Source organism: Symphalangus syndactylus, chromosome 19 (assembly GCF_028878055.3).
Source record: "Symphalangus syndactylus isolate Jambi chromosome 19, NHGRI_mSymSyn1-v2.1_pri, whole genome shotgun sequence".
Classification (NCBI taxonomy): Eukaryota; Metazoa; Chordata; class Mammalia; order Primates; family Hylobatidae; genus Symphalangus; species Symphalangus syndactylus.
The window spans coordinates 61,782,936-61,800,099 of record NC_072434.2 but is presented as its reverse complement, the minus strand read 5'-3'; the positions used below and the strand labels follow the sequence as shown (position 1 = coordinate 61,800,099).

At 36.7% G+C, this 17,164-nt stretch overlaps 1 protein-coding gene across 14 annotated transcripts in view; it reads left to right on the top strand.

The window, feature by feature from the left end:
• Positions 1–17,164, top strand: part of ESRRG (estrogen related receptor gamma) — a 594,635-nt gene that overhangs the window by 386,942 nt on the left and 190,529 nt on the right. Inside the window, exon 1 of one of the 14 annotated variants that reach the window (XM_063613929.1) lies at positions 17,145–17,157. The exons of the other annotated variants lie outside the window; for them this stretch is intronic. The gene's annotated coding sequence lies outside the window, so the exon portion shown is untranslated. Of the gene's footprint in view, positions 1–17,144; positions 17,158–17,164 lie in introns of those variants that run through there. 14 annotated transcript variants of the gene reach the window in all.

Sequence of the window (17,164 nt, the reverse complement as noted above, 5' to 3'; positions counted from 1 at the left end):
TCATAGTGTTAGTGTATTTCATATGTGGCCCAAGACAATTCTTTTTCCTATGTGACGACCCAGGAAAGCCAAAAGCTCGGACACCCCTGCACATGTTAGTGGTTAGTTAACTGCAAGAACAGTAGTTGGCTCAGTATTTATTTGACAACTTCAGGGAACATCTATAGATACCTTGAGGCTCCTTAGATAAACAAAGTAATTAAATGTTTAAAAAATCTTTTAACTGCCTCTATACAAGAATACTGAAGCTTTTTTCTTACTGCCTTGATTGGTTTGTATTCACCACAACTCACGGTGCTAATTTATTATTATTTGTTTAAAATTTAAGATATACTGGCAAGAATCCTCCTGGGCACTCTTTTCTCTCCTTTTTTATTCTGATGTTAGAACTTCTTATAATAATTCTTCTAGATTATTATAATTCTTCTATTATTATTATATTATATATTATATATTTAATATATATTATATATATTATATTCTTCTATATTATTCTAATATTATTCTAATAATTCTTCTAGATTATTAGATCTTCTCTGATCTAATATGGACAGGACTAGAATACTAGAATAATTCACATGTACATGATTTCACTAACTCATGTGCTTCGGTCAACTTTGCCTGGAATATCTTTTTTTTTTTGAGGCAGAGTCTTGCTCTGTTTCCCAGGCTGGAGTGCAGTGGCGTGATCTCGGCTCACTGCAACCCCACTTCCCCCGGTTCAAGCGATTCTGCTGCCTCAGCTTCTCGAGTAGCTGGGATTACAGGTATGCGCCACCATGCCTGGCTAATTTTTTATTTTTATTTTATTTTTGTATTTTTAGTAAATACGGGGTTTTGCCATGTTGGCCAGGCTGGTCTCAAACTCCAGACCTCAAGTGATCCACCCATCTCAGCCTCCCAAAGTGCTGGGATTACAGGCATGAGCCACCATAACCGGCTTGCCTGGAATATCTAATAACTTACTTTACCCTAAGATCACATAAAAAATATATTTGTTTCGTTGGGGGAAGTCTAGAGTGGGTTTATTTTCATAAAATGGGAACTGAAACTTAGTAAATGAGTATGAATCAGCACAACCTACTGGCTGTGAATGTCTCTTTTTGGCCTCTTACAGATTTCTTTCTTCACCCTCTCTCATAAGACTAGAGAATCTATAATCTGGATGTTAATTTTATTTTTATTTGATCTGCGTTTTCATCAAAGGTGTTATTTAAAGGAACAAATGTCACCTTTTAAAGCAAGCTATGGCCTAACTATATGTAAGAAATTTTAAAAGGGAGATATTATAATTTGTCAAGGAGATACCCAGAAGAAAATTAATTAGCGATAACTACTTGCTTTTAAGAATTCTGACTTTATAATTACCTAGCAAATTGGTAAGTCTAGTGATTTCATTAGAACCAAAACATAAATAAAATAAATGTGAATAAAAGCCTTTTTGTAATATATATTTCAAAAGTAAATCTCCTTTTAGTGGTTCTTCTTGAAATTTGCCATTGACAGTTTAGTCAAATCAGCCATATTTATGATAGTCTGGCTACTTTAAATACTGCTCTCTAATAGCAGTTATGGTGTTATTAATTATATGGGATAAGTAGCAAATAGTAGCATCCATGTTGCTTCTTAATAGCCTCCCATAAAGAACTTCATTATCCCATTCATACAGAAGAAGGGGGATGCAATAATAAATCATGGGCATTTTTATGGATTCATAAGTCAGGAGGTAAGGTGACCATTTGGGGTTTCCCCAAAGCAAAGCTAATAAATAGGGTGGTATTTACTTAAGCACTGAAGACAGCATGGCCTGGTGATCTTTTGTTTTGGGATGTCACAGCTGGTCCAGGCGTAATGCTAGATTCCTTTGTTTTCTTAAAACATGTAGTTTAAAACCTAGTTGTATTTGCAGGAGAGAACCCATGGCAAGAGAGGAGACAGGTCTGCTGATGAATGCAAACAGAAGGAGCAGCATCTGTGCATAGAGGAATGAAGCAGTTAAGAGAAATCTATCAGGTCCTTTCTGCTACCATTTCCTGACAGGATCTCACAGAATGTCAGACTGTTAATCTCAGGGTCATAGAGTAAGGATGATATTGGGTGCAGGTTTTAAAAATAATGCACTTTATTTTGGGAAGCAAGATAGTATGGTGCAGACTATGAGTTTGAAAGCCAGAGAAATTTATGTTACTGCTTAAAAGATGTTAAGTCTAGCGATTTCATAAAATAGCGTGCAAAAAATGCTTGGCAAAAGCAGGCACTCAATAAATATTTCATACCCCCCCAAACTCCACAAACTTGCTCTTAATAATGGGGTTGTTAATAGCGCTAGAAGGAAAATACAAAACTGAGATTTTGCTTCTCAAAGCCAAATTAGCTTCTTACCTCAACCGACAAATTCTGAAGTCGAAATGAGTCATAATAAGGATTAGTCAGGGAAGCTTGAATTGAACCTATTTCTCTTGCATGTGTGACTCCTTATCAGCCTCACACTACTTATAATTGCTGGATTCACTTTCTGAAATTAGCAAAGGGGGAAAGCAAAGTAAAGACAGAAACCTAGCCGCTCACTGGTTTCTTCTCTGCCTAGAGTGTTAGGGTAAGAATAGGACTATAAAAATATAATATTTTCTGATATTAAAGGAAATGTATAAGTCACCTACTAAGGGTACTAAAGGAGAAAGCCGTAGACTCTAGCAGATTACACTGAGATTAAAGATACTTGAAGAGGTTCTCATCTTCAGTTTCTCCTATCTTTTGAAATGCATAGGAATACCATCTTTCATACTAATCCAGTAAACAGTACTGTCTGGCTCTGATGTTAGGAGGCCTTTACGAGCCTTGTTACCAGTAGTATGAGAGTCCAGCATACATGTTTTAGAGTGAGCAAATGAGCACGTAAGTGTGTGTGTTTGTGTATGTGTGTGTCTGAGAGGCGGTCCTTAATTTATTTCAGGTGAGTTTCTTGAAGGACAGGTTAAATCAACTGAATGAGCTGATTTTATCATCCTGTGGTGATTTTTTATTTATCTGATAAAATGCTTAGCAAGTAATTAATTTGTCACGGAAACATCTTGCTACTGTATATTTGCTGAATGTGTGATAATATTGCCATGACACAGGTGGGAAAATGAAGTTTTTTAAAAGTGAAAATAGCCAGAGTCTTCCTATATTTCCATCAGCTCATTTTTACTCAGACTTCTCTCTTTAAAAGCAACAACTTTGCAAGACTTCCCGCTTAATAGTTAAGTGAGGTACCTAAGCTAGTGAGGTTAAAAAAAACGGTGCGGGGCTGGGGGAAGTATAATAGAAGCAGCGGAGATGAGGTAGTAGATGTTGGTGCTTCGTTCTCTCTCCCCGGACCAGCGATGACTGATACATCCATTAAATTTCAGCCCAGGCTGATTGACTGAGTGGATTTATATAAATTAAAAAATGCAGGTCATATACCTTTTCTGATAGACTGTAAATGAGAAATAGGAATTCCTTTAAACCTCAAAGGAGGAAATCCATAGGCGAGGCTTTCTAGTCAATAAAGCTCTACAGTGTCACTCTTCTTGCTGTGTTGGTACAATAAGTTTTAGTTAATAGACAAATATTATGCCAGCCTCTCCCTGACTTTTTCAGCAAGAGGTAATTTGTAAATTAACTCACATGGTGTTGAAGGTTTTCCAGCTTTTGTTGCAGTTTGATCTCCTGCATTTTAGACATGAAGGGGGCAGAAATCATCCCTCGCTCCATTTTTTTTTTTTTCAGTGTAACAAGTGAAAATGGCATTAGTTAAGGAACAATGACTTTTATTCACATCCATTCTCTCAGCTCCATGTCCATTTGTCCAATGGAATGAGCCACTTATCATTCTTCCAGGTTTTTCCTCTTTCAACATCAAGAGTTATGAAAGGAAAATTCCATTTTTTTCTGGCCCTCCATGACAGGTAGACTGAAAATTGTGGTCATTTGGATTAAAAACATATCCATCACTACCAGCCGGCAGGTTATTATGATGTCTCCTTTGAATATATGAATTTCATACACTGCATGTTGGAAGTCTAAGAATGCCAACTTTTTAGATAAATAATTATCCTGTTGGTGATGTACAGCACACTGTTGCCATATTTTCTCGCTTTTACAGCATTCTTGCCCTTATCACCCATAATATAAATCTTTTGCTTTCATATTTAATAAAACTACTAGGTAACAACCCCGTCTACTCAGTACAGTCAACCAATCACACACCATCATTTGGCTATCATTATTTGTTTTCTTGTGGCAGATATTTTAGTAGCTCTGTAGTTTAAATGTGACAGCATATTTGATACAGCAATGCAGGTAAATAAGCAGATGACCTTATGTATGTGCTGGCGATGGTCTCGGCATGCAGCCCTCAGCCTCGTGAGGTTCCAGGGATAGAAAGATAGATGAATGAATAAAGTTCACAACATCAGTCAGCATTATTACCTGAACTGGCTAATCTGTCAGCCAAAATTTGGAGAGTGGGGAAAAATATGTACATGTGGGCATAGGCTAGGATGGAAGTTGCCATTTTTCAAGAGATTGTTTTTCCTAAAGCTCAGTTCCCTGAGGCACAGACGCTTAGGTTCCTTAGACACTGGAGAGAGGCATCTCTTCGACAGAGGTTTCTGAAGTGATGAAACCAAACTCCTTACTTCATTTCCATTTCTTTCTCTGACACCCCCTAAGTTTATTTTTTACTATCGACCATCATGTTGATTTTTTAATCTGTAAAGTTAATGCCTCTATACTGACCATCACTTACTGTTTGTTTTGTGATTTTACCATAAAAAAAGAGGCTTAGTTATGAGCAGTGTTTGCATGGGGACATACGTGCTCCAGGAAGAAACTGGCAATTTTTTTTTTTTTTGAGACTGAGTCTTGCTCAGTCGCCCAGGCTGGAGTGCAGTGGCGTGATCTCGGCTCACTGCAAGCTCCTCCTCCCAGGTTCACGCCATTCTCTTGCCTCAGCTTCCCGAGTAGCTGGGACTACAGGCACCCCCCACCACGCCCGGCTAATTTTTTTTTTTTGTATTTTTAGTAGAGACGGGGTTTCACCATGTTAGCCAGGCTGGTCTCGATCTCCTGACTTCGTGATCCACCCGCCTTGGCCTCCCAAAGTGCTGGGATTACAGGCGTGAGCCACCACGCCTGGCCAAAACTTGCAATCTTATACATCTAACTAGTTAGCTAATATGTAACATTGGCCAAGTGTTTCATGAGATGGATTGCACTAATTTTTCCTTTCCCTGTTTTCCCTCAATAATTCCTACTGAGCTTTGGATAAGAACAATAAATATCCCTGCCCTGTCTAGTTCCTTTCTGGAAACTGAACAGATGAACTGTCAGCATTTTAGGGGCAAACGGAGGGGACAGGGGCTTAAGTCTCTAGGGTGTGGCTAGCAGCTACTGACGCTGAGAAGTGTTAATACTGTGGATTGTTAAAGTAACTCCACAGAGAAGTTTCCGTGGCTCTTGGTTGAGACTATGCCTTTATTCACAGGAGTCATTTTTATTTCCAGAAGTAGTGACAGATAGGTTTCACACCATCTTGTCTTATTTTCTTTGTGTTTAGTGGCTGAGATGGTTGAATGTAGCTAAGCAGTTTTAGAAGTTGTCTGCACATTTTCCCCTGACCTGTGTTAAATTAATTGTTATCCACATGGAATCTGATGGAGGGCTCTAACCTCATTAGTTTCTTGCATAACTTCCACACAACCTTAATTCTTAGCATGGCTATTTTGACCTTCCCTGAAATTCACCACATTTTCCTTTGGAAAAAGACCTCATTATCACAGCTAGCACCATGCCTTGTGCTTCGAAGATACTCATAAAAGATCTGTGTATTGACTGAATTAAAACTGTGCTATAAACACCTAGCATAACCTCTTAATCTCAGGTACTGAGAATTAAGGAAATCATTTGGTATAACATTGTGTAAATTGATGAAAGACTGGTAAAACTCAGACTACATTACTAAAGTACTTAAACAAACACAAATCACAACAAATCTCAAAAATTGATTAACTTTTTGTGAGTATTTCAGGTAAGTTTGGATTTGTATTACAAAATCAGATGCAGATTTTAATACTTGATTATTCCAAAAATTAAAAATGATATTTTGGGCCAGGTGCAGTGGCTCACGCCTGTAATCCCAGCAATTTGGGAGGCCAAGGTGGGTGGATCACTTGAGGTCAGGAGTTCGAGATCAGCCTGACCAACATGGAGAAACCCTGTCTCTACTAAAAATACAAAAATTAGCCAGGCGTGGTGGTGCAGGCCTGTAGTCCCAGCTAGTTGGGAGGCTGAGGCATGAGAATGGCTTGAACCTGGGAGGTGGATGTTGCAGTGAGCCAAGATCATGCCACTGCACTCTGGCCCAGGCAACAGAGTGAGACTCTATCTCAAAAAAAAAAAAAAAAAAAAGATATTTTTTTCTACAAATTTGTAAAATTTGTAGTAGTACTTTAATTTTGCATAATGCTTTAAGCTTTTCAAAAGATTTGATACCTATTTTATCTTGTGAGTCTCAACATTCCTGTACATTAGATAGGACAGGTATTAGTACCCCATTTTATTTAACAGATGACTGAGGCACACTGAGTTAATTAATTTATATTAATTATACATTTTAATACAGTTAATTAGTGACAGCAACTATTTGGCCAGGAAGTTCTACCTAATATCTAGCTCCAGTTTTCCATGGTGTGAAATAAGTCAGCTTCTCCTTGTTAGAAGACTCTAATTCTGTACCAATTAGAGAGTAACTATGATATAAATAATCTTAGTATGTTTTATTATCCTATGATATAAATAATCTTAGTATTTTTTAAGTTGCTCTGTAATTTTGACTTTTCAACACTATTATTCTTTGTTCTTGGGCATTTAAGAAGGACTAAGTTACCTTTTTGTTCTTATTTTAATTTGGTCACAGTTTTGTTATTTTGGAATCAAATAGTCAAGACAGGTACATCATGGAACTTATTGAGTACACAGTTGTTTAAGAAAATTAAAGAATAAAAAAAGTTTAGAAGATTAAAGTGTTAAATATAGGTATGTCTACAGTTGATATATTAAGTTGGCTATTTTAAAATCCTGATATTAAATCTTTGGGGTACAGCATTTTGTAGTGCAGAGTGAAGGATTTGAACAGAAAATTTAAGTTTGGTTCTGGTTCTACTACAGCTTTCTTTCCTCATCTGTGAAATGGAGATAACACTCATCTTACAAGGTTGTCCTGAGAACCAGTAGAGTTGTAATTTTTTTCCCCGCCATAGCAGAGAAAAGAAAAAGAACAAACTTTCCATATATCTTTTTGGGACATATAAAATTATATCAGTATTTCTTAAGAACATTATTTTGAGAACTCGCCATACACTGTGAGATGTGGTGGCAGAAGAGAGAAACATCCAAGCATCTATGCCAGCGTCTTCAACGATCTAGGTTGGTGTAAATACACTTTAGGATGTTCCCATAAGGAAACTGCCTAACGATAACTTTCCCAGAACATATCCTTGTTGATAAATAACACATGGCTGTATACATGCAATGCTTAACGCTTTGTAAGTCCCATGCTAACCACCTTTTCACACTGTTGAAATCTTCATGATCTTGACTTCATGGTATCTAGAATCAGATACTCATGATTCTATTATTTAAACTAATGCCATAAACATATATTTCAGACATAGAAACTCATAAGATCAGGTTCGTAACATTAGTAAACAGAAATGATGTGTTTATTTGATGTGATGCTTTCTAATTCATTCATTTGCTTATTCAACAAACATCTCTTAAGTAACACATTTATTAAGTAGCTGACATGAACTCAGCATAACATGAAGTACTGAGGATACAAAGTCAAATATGATCTATAGTCTAGCCCTCAAGGAAAATGTTAATTAAAAAACTTTTTATTTTGAGATAATTATAGACCCACATGAAGTTGTATGAAATCATACAGAGTTGTATGAAATCATAAAATCCTGTTTACCCAGTTTCCTTCAGTTGTGACTATTTGCATAACTATTGTATAATATTACAACCAGGTAATTGCAGTTCATGGACTTTTCAGATAGCACCAGTTTTACTCATATTCATTTGTGTGTGTGTGTGTGTGTGTGTGTTTAGTTCTACATAATTTTATCACATATGAGATTTTTGTAACCACTACCACAGTTCAAGAAAATGATCAGTTCCATGACAAAGCATTAATTTGTTTTTATATTATATAATATATTAAAAATTGTACTTTGTCAAAGAAATTGTAGCTTGACTAATTATTTTATATTATTTGTAGAATACTAGGAGTGCAAAAACCTCCTCTGATGATTCCCATAATATTCATCTCCTTTCTTTTCATTCTCTTTTCCACCATCTTAGTTCAGGCCTTTTCCTCATGATTTATCTTCATGATAAATGAAGATAATATAATAGCTTCATAGTTGGGCTGTAAACACTGAGTTCAAAGATGTGGTCTGTTTTGTTTACCAGGTTATAGGCTTAAAAACATGATAGGAATGAATGAGTGAATACATGGAAAATGCTGGAGCCAAAACAGTGTTTAACAGAAACAAAAAATGGGCCAGGTGCAGTGGCTCATGCCTGTAATGCCAACACTTTGGGAGAGACCGAGGTGGGTGGATTGCTTGAGTCCAGGAGTTCAGGACCAGCCTGGGCAATATGGCGAAATCCCGTCTCTATTTAAAAAAAAAAAAAAAAAAAAAAATTAGCCAGGTGTGGTGGCACGCACCTGTAATCCCTGGTACTTGGGGCTGAGGCAGGAGGATCACTTGAGCCCAGAAGGTCAAGAGGCTTCAGTAAGCTCTGATCACGCCACTGCACTCCAGCCTGGGTGACAGATTGAGACTGTGTCAAAAAAAAATAAAAAGAAAAAAGAAAAGATAAGAAAAAGAAAAGAAACACAAATTGGCTGATTTCTCTTTTCTCCTTAGTTACCTTCAGTAGCTTCCCATTTACAAAGTGACATCTAATCTAGGTAGTGTAGTATTTCAAACCTTCTGCAATCTGGCCCCAATGGGCTTCTGAACCCATTTCTGATTCCATATCCCCTACAGTATTCTTCAGAACCACCCCCTCCTACATTCTCTGAGACTGCTCCCTACTTTCTCACTTTTGGGGTCATCCTCCTTTACCCTAAAATGGTATTTTTCTTCCTTGCTCAATGATATCCTTCTGATTTAATGCAAATAGTTTTTATTTAATCTTCTTAAAATTCACAATGAGATATACCTTCCGTTTAACAGCTTTTGCAACCAAGGCTTGTAGATACCATGTCAGAGTTTACCTTTAGCAAATGACAGTGCTGGTGAACTCAAAAGCAGGCCTTCCAATTAAAAATCTTATAATCATTTTACTACTTCACACAGCAGGTTTTTGGGTTTTGTTTTGTTTTGTCTTCCATAAAATGGTTTTTCTATGCTTAATGTTTTATTTCACAGCTTCTTGAGATTGTATGAACAACACTTTTATTTAGGAAATGTGTGATCCAACATTTAAAGTCCACAACTTTTTGTGTGTGTGAATTCATGGTTTGTTCATTTACTCAACAACCCAGGAACAGGGTTAAATAGAAGTATAAAACAATTAAATCATAGTGGAAGGATGGAAACATAAGTTTGTACAGTCATTTCTCCATGTCTGTGGGCTCTGCGTCTGTGGATTCGACCAACTGCAGATAAAAACTATTAGAAAAAAAGTATGATTGTATCTGTACTGAACATGTACAGACTTTTTAATTGTCATTATTCCCTAAACAATACAGTATAACAACTATTTACATAGCATTTACATTGTATTAGGTATTATGAATAATCCAGAGATGATTTAAATTATATGGGAAAATGTGCACAGGTTATATGCAAATACTACATCACTTTATATATGGGACTTGAGCATCTGTAGACTTTGGTATCTGAGGGGGGTCCTGGAATGAATCCCCCATGGATACTGAGGGACAACTGCACATTAAAAAGGATGTTAAAGCTGGATGTGGTGACTCATGCCTCTAATCCTTGCACTTTTGGAGGCCAAGACAAGAGGATTGCTTGAGGCCAAGTGTTCAAGACCAACCTGCCCAACATCGCAAGACTCCATCTCTATTTTTTTTTAAATTACACACACACACACAATTTTTAATTACACACACAAAAATATTTTTAATTACACACACAAAAAAGATGTTAACCGTAATTATAGAAATAGTCTCATGGTATTATGAGCCTAAAGGAAGGAGTATCAGGAAAGACTTGCTGAGGAAATAATAACCGAATTGTACTTTTACTGATGAATAGAAGTTGCGCAGAAAATGTTGCCAAGGGCAAGGAAGTTGAATTCCAGAGAGAAGGAAAAGCAGTGTGAAAAGCTGATTAGCATGGGGACTTACAAAGCGTTAAGCATTGCATGTATACAGCCATGTGTTACTTATCAACAAGGATATATTCTGGGAAATTTCTTGTTAGGCAATTTCCTTATGTGAACATCCTAGAGTGTATTTACACCAACCTAGATCATATAGCCCACTACACACCTAGGCTATGTCATATAACCTAGAGGCTGCAAATGTGTACAGCATGTTTCTGTGCTGAATAATGTAGGCAATTGTTACATAATAGTAAGTATTTGTGTATCTAAACATAAGGTACAGTAAAAATATAGTAAAAAGGATAAAAAATGGTACACTTGTAGATGACACTGAGCATGACCGGAGCTTACAGGGCTGGAAATTGCCTTGGGTGAGTCAGTGAGTAAATGGTGAGTGAATGTGAAGGCCTAGGACATTACTGTATCCTACTGTAGACTTTATAAACACTCTACACTTAGGTGACAGTACATTTATTTAAAAATGTTCTTTGTTCACTAGTAAATTAGCCCTAGCTTACTGTAACTTTTTAATTTTATATAAACTGCTAAAATGTTAAACAACTTTTTGACTCTTAACACTTAGCTTTGAACACAAACATGTTGTACAGTTGTACTTTTTTTCTTTACATTCTTACTCTATAAGGTTTTTTCTATTTTTCAGATTTTTTTTACTTGTTAAAGTCTTTTATTAAAATCTAGACGCACACACACACACACACACACACACACACTAGCCTAGGCTTACACAGGGTCAGGAGTATCCATATCACTGTTTTCCACCTCCACATCGAGTCCCACTGGAAGGTCTTCAGGGCGGTAGCATGCATGAAGCTTTCATCTCCTATGACAACAATGCCTTCTCCTGAAATACCTCCTGAAGGACCTGCCTGAGGCTGTTTTACAAGTAACTTTAAAAAAAATTTTTTTTAATAAGTAGAAGGAGTACACTCTAAAACAATGATTAAAAAGTATAGTAAATACATAAACCAGTAGTCATCTATTATCATTATCAGTACAACATACTGTACATAATTGTATGTGCTATACTTTTATATGACTGGCAGTGCAATGTGTTTGTTTACACCAGCATCACCAAAAACATGTGAGTAATACATTGCACTATGACGTCACTAGGTGATAGGAATTTTTCAGCTGCATTATAATTTTACAGGACCAGTGTCGTATTTGTGACCTGTTGTTGACTGACATGTTGTTACATGATGCATGATAGTTTAAGATACAAGGCTGAGGTTGAAGAGAAAGGCTGGGTCAGCTCAGGGAAGGCCAGGTCTGAGCACCCAGATTAAGAGACCTGGTATCCTGTAGCATGTGTGGAGCCATTGAAAGGGATGGATGGTGAACTTGGCCAGATTTGTCTTCAGGGATATACACAGTTTTATTATTCTACAGAAACCCCTTTTCAGGAAAACATGAATTAGCTGTATAATTATGTTGTTTCTCCTTAATACTAAATGCTGTAACCTTTGTGTGTGTGAAAGTTAAAGAAGGCAAGAAATGTTCTCTATGATTTATTTCCTTTCCTGCTAAGGAAAGTCATCTAGGTATTACTACATCAGAAGCATTTGGCAAATTGGTGATGAAATAATTTTTAAATTTATTCCAGTTGCTATGCAAGTTTTCTTACCTGGTAGCCTCTTAGAAATTATACATTTCTTTTGAAATGTATCATTTTACCTAGTCAGGTTTTATATGTGGTATTTTTCTCCCTAATACGTTCTACTTTGTATGTATATACTTATAGCTTAACCATATTGTAAAAAAATCAAATGACTATCCTCTTTTTCTTATTTCTACTTCCTAAATCCTACATTTTTCTTTATTCTATATTCTATAGCATCTACTTCCTTATTGCCAAAGCCAAACCAAAGGAAACCAAGAAAATGTTTAAGCCTACCTTGACTGACTTACACTGACACATTGTGACTACTCACACATTGCAGATTTCCTAAAGCCATTTTATTATTGGACATATTTTGAGGGAAGAAAATGGCGAATGAAGGCAGGTGAGCCTTCTTTTCTTCCAAAATATACACATAAATGCATTTATGTTATGTTTATAGTTGCAAAGATTTTATAAGTTTTTAAAAACAGAATATGAAAAGCATTTTATCATTCAAGTCAGTGAAATATTTTTCACTGCAGGCCTTAGTTAAGAAAAGAGCTGGCCTAAGAGATGGAAATCGGGACTTTGAACTGGGTTTTCCCTGTAATTCTGGGAGTCGTTTAATAAGTCCTCTCACTTCCCTAATCCATTGTGTGTAAATGAGAGGTAGAAGTAGGCACTGATAAAAGAATATTCTAGATCTGGTTACTTACAATCTGGTACAGAGCATAGGAATCAAGGAAAACTTCTGGTAATGCATAGTTATTATGTTTAACCCATTGTTTAAAATTTTTTTTAGATTACCTTTTAGATACAATTTATAACAAGACATATTTTCTGTGCAGTTAGATGGGGTTTAACAAATATGACCCATATAATTCATAAAACCACGAGCTTCCCTATGTTCCTCTCTAGGCAATCCCCACTCCTTGTTCCAGAAAACCACTGTGATTTCTATTATGATGATTAGTTTTCCTTGTTCTGGAACATCACAGAATTTTACAGTATATATTCTTTTGCATCTAGCTTGTTTTACTTAGCCAGGATGTTTTTCACATCTAGCCATGTCGTTGCATTTATCACAGTTCATTTCTTTTTATCTTTGACTAGGATTCCTTTGAGCACACACACATGCAAACACACACACACACACACACACAGGTATATTTTTCATAATTTGTTTATTTGTTCATCAGTGATGGACAGTTGATTTGTTTTCAGCTTAGGGCTAATATTATATTATAAATAAAGCTGTGATACACATTCCTAAGCAGTTCTTTTTGTGGGGATATGTTTTGACTTGTAGTAAATATCTAGGAGTGGAAATGCTGTGATATGGTGTCCCTTTAACTTTATTAGAAACTTCCAAACATTTTTTTTCCAATGAGGTTGTGTCATTTTATACCCTCCCAGCAACATATGTGATTTTCAGTTGCTGCACATCTTCCTCAGCATTTATTGTTGTCGGTCTTATGAATTTTAGCCTCTCTTATGTGTGTGAAAAACTGAAAATTTTCTTTAATTTGGAACTGAAATAGAAACTCTAAAAATTATGGAATACATATTATAATTTAGGGATATCAGAATTAGCATATTCCTTATTGAATAATGAAAATCTTAAGAGTGTTGCCTTATATTTTTTCATCTGTGTAATCTTTAATCAGTTACATTTGTTTATAACATCCATTGATGTTTTTATAGGGAGTGTATAGATAATATGTTTGTGTGTGTAGGTATATTTATTCAGGTCTCAAGTTTTTTGTTTGTTTCAGTGTTATAAAAGTTTATCTTCTTTCATAATCTCCCACATCTCTTAAAAATCAGGCTTTTAGGCTGGGCACGGTGGCTCACACCTGTAATCCCAGCACTTTGGGAGGCCGAGGTGGGCGGATCACGAGTTCAGGAGATAGAGACCATCCTGGCTAACACGGTGAAACCCCGTCTCTACTAAAAATACAAAAAATTAGCTGGGTGTGGTGTGGGTGCCTGTAGTCCCAGCTACTTGGGAGGCTGAGGCAGGAGAATAGCATGAACCCCGGGAGGCGGGGCTTGCAGTGAGCTGAGTTCACGCCACTGCATTCCAGCCTGGGCGACAGAGTGAGACTCCATCTCCAAAAACAAAACAAAACAAAACAAAACAAAACAAAACAAAACAAACAAACAAAAAAATCAGGCTTTTATTACATCTAATAGTTGAAATACAAATTTTTAAAAATCCAAAAAATCCCAACATTTTGGATTTTAAAAAAATGTATTAAGATACTACCAGTTCAGCCATGGACTTTACATGTTAAAGTCTGCTCTATAAAAATGCATTTATGGATGATAATCAGGCCTGTGATAAATATAAATTTTATATCACAGTCTCTCCAATTATTTCTGAAAGTAAGGGAATGATATTATGTAACCTGGCTGGTGTTCTATAATACTGGGTTAGAGAACAAAACGGTAATTCCTGTAATGGTCATAGGAAACTTAGGTAGTGAGCCAGTTGACTAAATGTGTAATCAAAACTCACCCCAGTATTCACATGATACCTTTTTTTGCATTTTGTAATGGATGCCTGTGGGTCTTTATGTACTATTGCCTTTAGAGATAACAAATTTCCACAGACTTGGAAAGCAATAAAATACATTTAACACTAAATCTTTACTGAGCATAGTTTAATCTTTCTCTGATGCAGAAAGCACTTTCTAATTTTATAGCTCTGCAGACTCATTATTGCGAATGCCAGTTATTATATTGGCTAAGAGTAGAAGCAATGGTGAATCAAAAGGATGTGCTAATAGAATCTTAGATTTAGGGAAGTTAGTGTGTGTTTACCCATATGCATCTCTGTATTTTAAGATATATATAATTGTTTTCCATTTCTATTTCTCCTAGGTTTTTTCCCCAACCCTTCTCCACTCTTTCTGAATATATACACCACTCTCTCGAGTTTCCTTACCAAAAATACAATTTCAGCCTTTCTCTATATGAAAGCGATGACAAAGTGATTTTATAGCCAGTTCTGAAAGTGACTAAACTTGACAACAATTGTATTTTATGACAACCTCTGCTTTCATGTCCCCGGCCTACTTTTATATCATCTTTTTTTTTTTTACCCCAAATATGAACAATTTCATATCTCTGCATTGGCTGAAAACAAATCCCCTTACCAGGAATACATTTTAATGGAAGAGAGCCTGCTTCACATAAGTCACCAGAGCCTTAACATCTTAACTCTGTAATGTTCAATTTCTCACTCACTGAGAACCAAAGCCTTGTTTTTTGTTGTTTTATTTTTGTTTTGTTTTTGTATGGTTTGTGTTCATAAAGGTTGGGGAAGAATTAGTATTATGGAACTAAACCAGATTAAGGGGGAATGTGAATTAGATTTGGTAACAGATGGTGCTGTGGAAATTAAAGGTTCTTTGCGAATGGAAGCGACAGCAGCTTGCCTCTGTTCTCTCTGTCTCTCGTTCGTGCACTTGATAGACGGGTATAAATCACAACAATCCTGTCTTGACAGCCAATTTCGAGAATTTGATCTGGTTAAAGACATGGCTTTCCTGCTCCACTCACCGAAACCTGCTTCTTTTTTATTTTTACACAGCACCTTGTCATATTTAGAAAAGCAGGCTCGCCTGCTTCCTCTTAATGAAATTTTTTCTTAATTACAGTTTTAGTTCTTTAGTGTTAATTACTTTTTCATTCAGCCTGAATTTTCATAATATCTCTCAGGGATTGTTTTTTCTTTTTTTCTCACCCTTTTCACTCATGGATATTCTTTCGTTTTTTTCCCAAAGATCCTTTTCATTGTCAGAAGTTGTTGTCAGAGGCACTATTTGAGACTCCTAATTACCAAAGTTATTATTTTTTAAGGAGAAAGACTTTCATGTGATGTAGTAAAGTTACCAAATCAGAAAAATTTTTTAAAGTGCCAGAAGCAGTCACCAAAACTAGCACTGATTTCAACAAAATTTCACAAAAAGGTGAGTGACAACACTTATTTTCACCTAATAAGGGATGCAGAAATATCTGTTCTGTTGGCTAAAATAAACCCCAACATGTAAAAAGATATGGCCACAATGTGGCAGAACCACTTCATGCCTGTGTTGACCTTGGAGTGGTCTAGGGATTCTGAATTAAAATGCAATCTTCAGATGTAGGAGACGCTAAATGAGAGACCAGGAGCATTGAACAAATTGCATGGATCCCTAGCATCCAGATTCTCAGATCTGACAAGCTTAGGGGCCAAGTACTAAGGTTTCCTCTTACAAGTCCACGTGGCATTTGGGCTTCTGACATATCAAGGAACGGGAAATAGAAGAGAGGGAAAAAATCACTCCAAAAATGAAGAGAAGATTCTTTGAGCGAGCAACTAACAGTTGGTAGAAATGAAGCTTCCTACTGGCAGTCAAATCAAATGTAGTAACAACTCAACAGCTCCCCGCTGCTTGCTGACAGCGTGGTGTCACACACTGGGACAAACATTCACTTAAACACTGATTGCAGGGAATTGCCCTTCCGCCAACGCCTCCCACCAAAAACGTAATGAGCAAAAGCAGAACCATTTCTAGGAAAAAACCAAGAGTCCCATTCCCCAGCTCCCCTAAAATGATCACGTCTCTGTCTGTCTTTTTTGTAGCCCACTGGGAGTGAGTCTTCAGTTGAATGTGGTTGCTGCAGTTTCATTGTTATGTAGTAAGTTGTTTAATTATTCTCCTGCAACACACACACACAGACATATACACCACACACACACACACACACACACACACACGGGCCCTGCCATGTCCCTGAATGGTGACTCAGTGCAGTGGCAGCAAAAGAAATGGAAGTTTGGGAGTTTGAAGAGTGCTCCTCGGTGCAATAGTCCTTGCTCTCAAGATCTAATCAGACTTACAAGCCAGTGTGTTTTTTTATCTGAGTAGAATATGTGGTTTTTAAAAACGGCTGAAGTTCTTTACAAAACATGTAGGCAAATGCTCTCGTTTTATAAATGAGAAAACTGAATCAGGGTAGTACAATGACTTGCCTCAGGTTACACAGTGCCTGGATCCAGAGCTAGAACCCGTCTCCTACTGTGTCGAATACTACAAGAAGTCAGGGCTCCCTGGGAAAGGAGAAGAGAAGAAAAGCAAGCGGCAGAAGCTCTGGTATAGT